Below are 9,711 nucleotides of genomic sequence, written 5' to 3'. Positions count from 1 at the left end.
CCACTCAGCTTCTTACTGATAAAAATCACTGGATGGCTGCCATCTTCAAATTCCTGCTCCAAAAAGCCCCGAGACCAAACTGTGAAGCATCTGTCTGTAAAATAAATTTTCTATTTAAGTCAGGACGTCTCAAAACTGAATCCTTACAAATTTCATGCTTTAATGCATCAAAAGACTTATATAAAAAAGATGTATATATAGCCATTTGACCTTGTTAGGTACATTTTTCTTAGTAAGATCTGTCAATGGTAACGATACCTCAGCAAACTTAGGAATACATTTCCTGTAAAATCCTATTAAACCAAGGAACGATCTGACGTTTTTCTTTGTAGTAGGCACCGGAAATTCTCTGATAGCCGATACCTTGTCCTGTACCGGTTTTATAGTGCCATTTCCTGCAATATGGTCCAAGAAACTCAAGTTCAGAAAAACCAAACAAGCACTTGCTTGGTCTTGCGGTCAACTTTGCTTCCCTGAGTAGCTGAAACACTATTCGTAAGTGTTCGAGGTGAAATGACCAACTGTCACTACAATGCCTACGTCATCAATAAATGTATCTGCATAGTCCTCATGACCACACAAAACCTTCTGCATAAGATGGGCAAAAGTGGTTAACCATACCAAATGCATGGCATAACGGTGAACTGAAAATGCCCGAATGGCGTGACAAATGCGCTCTACCGCCTGGCGTCGGCCTCAAGTGGGATCTGCCAATAACCCTTGTTCAAATCAATTTTAATAATATAACGTGACCTACTTACCTTGTTCAAGATCTCGTCCATACGAGGCGTCATTCTTGGATCGAAAAAAGTCACCTAATTTAAAGAACGATAATCCATGCAAAATCGAATACTGAAATCCTTCTTCTTAACTAAAACCGCTGGTGCTGCGTAAGGACTAGTTGAAGGTTCAATAATACCAGACTTCAACATCTAACCAACTTCTACCTTGACTTAGTTTCTAAGTGCATACGACAAAGGGTATGGTTTCTTGTAAACTGGCTCATCTGTCTTGGTCTTGACTGTATGCTGAATAATATCAGTAACCTGTGGAACATCACCGAAAATATCAGAAAATTCAAATAATAATTGACCAAGTTGTTGTTTCTTTTCAACAGACAACATCTCATAAATTGCGACGTCATCAATAGTTTCTTTAGCTTCAATGACAGGTACAACCTTGGCATTAAAGTCAGTATCTACTTCGTCATCAGTACTACTTAGACTTGAAATAATATCTAAACAAGCGAATACCTCAGTTTTGCTACTTTCAAAATCATCAGACCTTGCATACCAAGGTTTCAACATGTTAATATGAAAAACCTTTTATGTAGTACCTTTCATTTTAATCTTGTAATTTACCGGACTGATCTTATCTGTAATGACGTATGGACCTTTCCAACTAGCGAGCAACTTAGATGTATGCGTTGGAAGTAATACCGTATAGCGGGTTATTTTCGCGGGGTTTTAATTTTCGCTTATTTTCGCGGATAGAACAAAATCGCCAAAATAAATTCCGCCAATTTGAAAGTGTACATGCAAAGGTATTGATAGAAGTTTCGAAAACGCAAAAATAATAACCGCAAAAATATTTCGTATTCCTTATTCAATGCAAATCGCGAAATTTTACACCCGCGAAGATAACCCGCTATACGGTACCACAACCTTCTGTCCAACTTCTAGATTCCTTGTTCTTGACTTCTTGTCGTAATATGTTTTCTGTTTTCGTTTAGATTCTTTCTCATTCTGTCTAGCTTACTCGGTCATATGTTGAATATTTATCAAAGGTACCAGGATTATAATTTAGTACGCCAGACGCGCATTTTGTCTAAGTTGAAGATTGTTTCTAGTTTCAAGGACGTAGCTAAGTACATAATTATCACTATCTGTTGGTTTTTCCCACTCTTCCTTTAAGATAGCTAGCGGTCCACGTACATGTCGACCATATAGTAACTCAAATGGCGAGAAATCTGTAGTTTCATTCGGAACTTCTCGAAAGGAATATCATGACCTAAGGTCAAAACTGTCTTCCGTAACTTCTGAGGGACAACAATTTTACTAATTGCCTCCCTTGACTGTGTCCTAAATATCCTGTAAAGAATATAAGATCTTATTGTAAAATAAGACTGTCCATTCGATTCATCTGTAATATAAGATCTAATAGTATCTAAAGTATGATCAGACTTCTGTGCATCAATCAGTTCCTGTCTAGTACAAATCTGGAAATAAGAGTCAGAATTAGTAATTTGAAAAGGTTCTGTTAAAGGTAAATCATGTGTATACTTCGCTGTATTCTTCTCAATTCTTATCTCATCGTCCGACTGTTTAATCTTCTGTGTCTGCACTGCTTGGCATGGCTCTGGGGATGGATCTAAAACTGGATCTGAAACTGAAAAATCTACAGAATCATCACTAACTACAACTGTGTCATTACCACTAGTAGGTATATAAGTGTTAACAGAGTTCCCTTTTATGAGCTCTGCAAAAGGAGTATCCAAAACTAGAGCTAAAACAGTACCTGAAACAAAAGGAGTACAACTATCAATCCAAACTTCCTTGCATACACGTGTCGAACCATCTGCAAGACAAATATCTCTACTCTTACCTGTAAAGTTATCCGGGTCAACACATTTTTGGCTTACAAAAACAGTTGAACATCTTGTGTCCCTTAACACTGAAACTGGTTTACTGTTTACCTTTCCTTCAACTATATCTAATTCTGGAAATTTGTTTGTCTTTTCCTCGTCACATGACACCCCTGGTAACCGAATGTTCATGCCACCTGCGTATTCTTCAACTGTACTACATGGTTCTGTCTGTCCTGGCTTATTTTAACATAATCCTGTTTTACCTTGTTAAAACGGTTGTTTATTCCTTAAAGTACAATCTGGAGCAATATGTCCTTTGCGGTTTGAAACAACCATAGTATGCAGAGGATATACACTTAGAACCTGAGTTCAAACATGTGCCATTACACAAACTTTTGAAAATGGTGAAAAACAAAATTGTTCTAAATGAAACAAAATACAAAGGAAGTTTTCTATTACATGTATTATACCTGTCCATGATTCTACTATCAGTCTCAAATTATATTGAACTTAACCCTGGTCCTGGTAGCTCAACAACAAACACCACGTTATACCCATGCGAGACATGCGAACAACCTGTAAACTGGGATGACCGAGGGATAGTATGTGACACCTGTAACCAGTGGTATCACGCCCATTGTCAGTCACTAGATACAAAATACTACCTAGAACATGTCAATGATTGTGCTATTGCCTGGGACTGCATTGTGTGTGGATGTGTGTTCTACATTCTGTTTCTCAATTGTCTGCAGTACATCAAACTACTTATGTGTGGACTCTCAGATACAACATTTGATAGCCCTATTCCATCTAGAAATTTAAAACCAGTACATTCATCAACACAAGATAACTCCAAAAAGCATCAAACAAAAGAGCAAAACACCTTGCAGATGCTAAATGTCAATTTCCAGTCAATCAAAACCAAACAAGGCCAAGTGCACAATCTGCTAGATAGTACAAAACCTGACATCATCTTTGGAACAGAAACTTGGCTGGACTTCAACATCAAAGACAGTCAAATCTTTCGTTATAACATCTTCAGAAGTGATAGAAATTTGGATGGTGGAGGTGTGCTTATTGCCGTGAAGGACAATCTCATCAGTTCACCAGCACCAGAATTACACACTGAGTTTTGTGAAATAGTATGGTGTAAACTAGAACTGGTTGGTCACAAAGCCATCATCCTGACATTATATTACAATTCTAAATCATCGAACGAGGAAAGCTACATGCAATTTGAACGCAGCTACTAGTATAAAAAAACTCATTTATTATAGCAGCAGGAGATTTCAACTTACCTGACTGGGAAACAAAACAACTGAAACCAAACACCCAACATGTGAATATTCACCACAAATTCACAGACATACTAGATGATCATGGCTAGCACAACTAGTTGTAGAACCAACAAGCGGAACACACATCCTAGACCTCATACTTACCAACTACCCAGAAAGTTTTAGGAGAAATGAGATTATACCAGGAATATCTAATCATGACATTGCATATACTGAGGTCAATAAAATATTATCAAAGATCCATCAAAAACCAAGAGAGATACCCCTCTATAAGGAAGCAACATGGGAAAATGTAGAAAAAGACCTGAAAAATGTACAAGCTGAAATTGAAATATTGTATAAGAAAAATGCCAGCGTTGAAGTCATTTGGGACCTCTTCTGTAATACAGCTGAAGGCAGTCTAAAAAGAAATATCCCATACAAAACAGCTCGCATTAAAAATGGTTGTCCATGAATAACAACAGATATCCGAAGACAAATAAGAAAGAAAGATAGAGCTTATAAACGGAAGAAGAAATCAAACATTACCAATGACAACTTCAAGTATAAAGAACTCAAACGCGAGACACAGAAACAAATTAGTTAGGCTTACTGGAGATATATAGAAGACATCGTCACACCAAGCAGTGAAAGCAATGAAAAACCAAATTGTATGAAACGCTTCCGGTCATATATTAAACACAAAAAATCTGATGGAAATAACATACCACCATTAACATCAGAAGGCCTACGTCACGAAGATTCATTTGATAAAGCAAATATATTAAATCAGCAATCCAAAGTTGCGTTTTCCAGTAAAGACGAATTTACAAGCTACCAATACAATCAGATATGTAAAATGACTGGGAACTATGAAACAGCAGAAGACATTATCATAACAGAAAATGGAATAAAAAAGCTTCTATTTGCACTTAACCCCCATAAATCAGCAGGCACAGACAACTTAAAAACCTAGAGTACTAAAAGATATGGCAGTACAAAAACACCAATCCTAACATTGATATATAGAAGATCCTATGACACTGGAAAGTACCAAAGATATGGAAAACAGCAAATGTATGCCCAGTATTTAGGAAAGGCAAATGATTTGAAGCAATAAATTTTAGACCCGTATCTATTACCTGCATCTGCTGCAAAATCATGGAGCATCAGGAATCACGCAGATAAACATAAAATCCTCTACAAAATGCAGTATGGATTAAGAAAACAATTATCATGCGAGACACAACTAGTTGAATTCGTCGACGACATCACGAAAAACCTTGACAATGGACAACAAACAAACTGTCTCATCGTGATTTCCCGAAAGCATTCGACAAAGTAAGCCACAGTCTTTTAATCCATAAACTCGACCATTATGGAATCAGAGGGAAAACAAATGCTTGGATAAAAGGCTTTCTCTCTGATAGAACACAATGCGTTGTCATAGAAGGGGAGAAGTCTGACATCATAAATGTAGAGTCGGGAGTTCCGCTAGCCTCTTCCTTTTTTACATCAACGACATGCCGGGAGACATTTCGTTAACAGTGAGGCTATTTGCAGATGACACCATTGCATACCTCACTAATTCATCGGAAAGCATCATTCTACAAGATGACTTAAACAAGCTAGTCAAATGGGAAGAAAAATGGATGATGCAGTTCCACCCGGACAAATGTGTAGTTCTTCAAATTACCAAAAAGAAGGAACCAATACACAATAAATACATCCTCCATGGCCACAAACTGGAACATGTTTCATCAGCCAAATATCTAGGCGTCACCATAACATCTGATTTAAAGTGGGGTGAGCATATAAACAACATCCGTCAAAAAGCAAATAGGACAATATGATTCCTTAAACGGAACTTAAACATAGTGAAAAGTGAAATCAAGGAAAAGACATATATACAGCTTAAGTTAGACCAACAGTTGAATATGCAAGTTCAGTTTGGGATCCTCATTTACAAGAAGACAAGCACACACTAGATATGGTACAACGAAGATCGGCTAAGTATGTTACAAACATGTACCATAACACGTCATCAGTTGAATCCATGCTTCAAAAACTGGAATGGCTAACACTAGAGGAGAGAAGAAAGAAAGCTACACGAACCCGTTTGCATAATATTTCGAATGAGGAAGTAAAGATTGATGCTGGCGATAAACTGATACCACCTGACAGATTATCAAGAAACACCAACGTTCACTCTTTCCAAATACCATCTTGCAAGACCAGCATCAGAAAAGAGTCCTTCTATTCACGCACTATTAGAGATTGGAACACCTTAACCTGCCTCGGTGACCGCTGTAGAAAATCTTGTCTCGTTCCAGAGACTACTGCAAGCACATTAAATTTCAAGTTCCGTGTTGTTGTTTTTTTGCACCATGTATAAATGTTATGTACAGCACAAATTATTTCCTTTTATTCAAATTATTTTTTTGGACTAGTTAAGTTTTCAAGCGCACACCAAACATAACAAAATAACGGTGGTCACTTAGTGGTAGAAGTAGAAGTATATATGTAAAGTATCGAAAAGTTTACCCGGAATGCATCTTAATTTACGAGCTCGATAAACAACAACATCGTTTTGAACATGTAGTGATTATTTGTATTTGAAAGATATGTTTGTATAAAAAAAGGTTTTTCACAAGATTTGCTTATTTATTGCAAAATAAATATCAATATTTGTTTAATTAACAACATGAACATTTTTGATAAAAATTAATTTTATTTCTATTTAATTACAGTTGCTGATAAAGAGAAACCTGTCGGTAACCTTTGTTGTAGCTGTGGCTTTTTTCTTGTATGCGCATGCATGTTTTTTGTACTGGGAGGAATTAGAGCTCAATATTTTTCTAATGATGAGACATGGGACACTAGTAAATGGTACCAGTACTACATTGGCGCATTTGTTATAGCTCCAGTGGTAAGTGGCATAGCATTCTACATATTAAGTTTAACACACTGGGTATCTAGATCTGAAATCCGCGGAGGTATCTTAAACCTAATGAGCAATTACATGGACATCGGTGGGTAGAATTTGTATCTTTTTCAGGGAAAATAATCTGCGGAGGGATCTGAAACCTAAAAAACAAATACACGAAAACCGATGGGTAAAGTCTTGATCTATCTAAGGGAGCATAATCCGCAGAGGGATCTCAAACTTACAGAGCGTTTATACGAAAACCGATAGGTAAAATCTTGATCTATCTTAAATAAATTTAGTATGATAGCCATCTGAATGTACTTATAACAGTTTTGTATGTCACACTAAAATCATGGCGCAGGTATCTGTCCACAATTGTTGTTTGCATAGCATGAGGGTCAGGATAAGGGAATCCTCAATCTAAAGGTGGCCTGAATCAAATGTGGACACTAAAAAAATCCAAAGATCCTTTAGAGTACATACAATCTAACTCTCTTTCATCTTGCAAAATAATCAAAACATTTGACTTTTGTACACTTTACATAAGTATTCCACATTCCAAACTTAAAGACATATTGCAAGAGTTGGTATTGCTTTGTTCCATAAAAAAGAATGGCCAACGTAGAAACAAGTATCTTGTCTTTTGTAAGGGATCGCTCTGATTCAAACAATATACTTTCCGCTATATAGATGATGTTCTCTCACTAAATATTTCAAAATATATGGTGACTATGTTGAACGCATTTATCCCATCGAACTTGAGAAAAAGGATACCACAGCTACAGTTAAGTCGGCCTCATATCTTGAATTACATCTAGAAATTGACAATGAGGGTCGGTTGAAAACAAACCTTTACAACAAAAGATATGATTTCAGCTTTCCGATTGTGAACTTTCCATTTCTAAGTAGCAACATTCCAGCAGTACCTGCATACGGGGTATTTATCTCATAATTGATGCGATATTCCCGTGCTTGCATTTCCTATCATGATTTTCTTGATAGAGGGTTGCTGCTCACAAGGAAGCAATTTAAGCAAGAGTTTCAATAGGTGAAGTTGAAATCACCCCTTTGTAAATTTTACGGACTCCATCACGTCTTAGTTGACCGTTATGGAATAACCGTTTCACAAATATATCAGATATGTTCCTGACGTCGTAACTGCAATCCCCTTCCCTTTTCATGAATGTGACCAACCGAATTAGACTATTTACCGGATGTGTTAAAACATGAGCAACACGACGGGTGCCACATGTGGAGCAGGATCTACTGACCATTCCCGAGCACCTGTGATCACCCCTAGTTTTTGGTGGGGTTCGTGATGCTTATTCTTTCGTTTTCTATGTTTTGTCATGTGTACTATTGTATTTCTGTTTGTCTTCTTATTTTTTAGCCATGGTGTTGTCAGTTTGTTTCGATTTATGTTTGAACGTCCCTCTGGTATATTTCGTCCCTCTTTGTTGTATCTTTAAATTTTTCAAGCCGTTTTTTTATCTATATTGTACTGTTTGTCGATTATTCTCTATTCTTTATCTTTTTGATCTTGAAGTATATCATTATAATCTGTTCTTTGTTTTGGTATATATTTTTTTATGATGTATATATACCTGTATGTTGTCCATCATTCTGTATTCTATATTCCCACACTCACAATTATCCAATGACATACATTTCATACATATGCATTGCATTGAAAAGTTTTGTATTCTTAATGTATCTGCAGAGGTATCGTGTTGAATACAGATTCACGTATTGATGTAATGAAAAAAATCTAAACACAATATAAATGTATAACTAAACTATTGTCCTTTTTTAAGACAGTAAAAGGATATAATTATTAAAAAAAAATTCAAAATCAAGAATTCAAAATTGATACTTTCAGTCGAAAGAACTTTAATTAAGAAACAACATTAGCAATAAATATTGATAGGTTATCATGGTTATGTATCTCATTTTCGAGATATTTGAGTTTTTATAATGGCTGGACAAGGCTGGCTCGAATTTTACCTTATATTTGCATTGGTATTATTTGCGTCTCAAATCGAAAGAAAATAAGTCTGGAATCTTGGGCAAAATATTTTACCCTGCATCTTAGGAAAAACAAATAAGCCGAAAATTTCGTATTTTTTTCAAGAATTAAATAACATTTCCGGAATTGAAGATTAAGTAATTGGCTTGCTGCATACTCCCTTTTTCTTTGTTTTTTTCTCTTATGAACAGCTTCATACTGCTGACATATTGCCTATTTTCTCCAAATGCAATAGGTGACTATTGGGAAGTCGGAAATATAAGATATGAACAAGTATTTATGCTAATCTGACTGTTGGTCAGACGAAGAATTCTTTTTCTCTTCTACAGTTTAAAAAAAAAAACTATCTTACTGTTACAATGTATGTATGTATCTGCATTTCGGATATCTGAATTTTCATCCTAGTATTGGTTATATTGTAAAAAAACTCTAATCCCACATAACAGTGTATAAAAAGATATGCAATATATTTTTTTTTATTACGAATCTTCATGACAATGTTATATATATTAAAGTACTCGGAAGTTGTAACTCTATAGTATGCATAAAAAATGAAGAGATGTGGTATGATTTTAAACAAGACAACTCTCCTCAAGAGACGAAATGACAAATACATAAACAAATATAGGTCACCGTTCGGCTTTACACAATGAGCAAACCCACACCACATTGTCAGCTTTAAGAGGTCCCGAAATAACAAATGTAAATACAAAGAAACAACCAACGGCCTCGTTTTAGTACACAAAGATAAACGATAATGAGAGAAAAAACAACTAAGATATACAGCAACAAACGACAACACTGTATTACAAGCTTCTGACTTTGAACAGACATTAGGAGAATGTGGCGGGGTTAAACTAATTTGAAGGCCTCCACCTCCAAACCCATAGTA

Source organism: Mytilus trossulus, chromosome 5 (genome assembly GCF_036588685.1).
Source record: "Mytilus trossulus isolate FHL-02 chromosome 5, PNRI_Mtr1.1.1.hap1, whole genome shotgun sequence".
Lineage (NCBI taxonomy): Eukaryota > Metazoa > Mollusca > Bivalvia > Mytilida > Mytilidae > Mytilus > Mytilus trossulus.
This window is presented reverse-complemented; position numbering follows the sequence as displayed.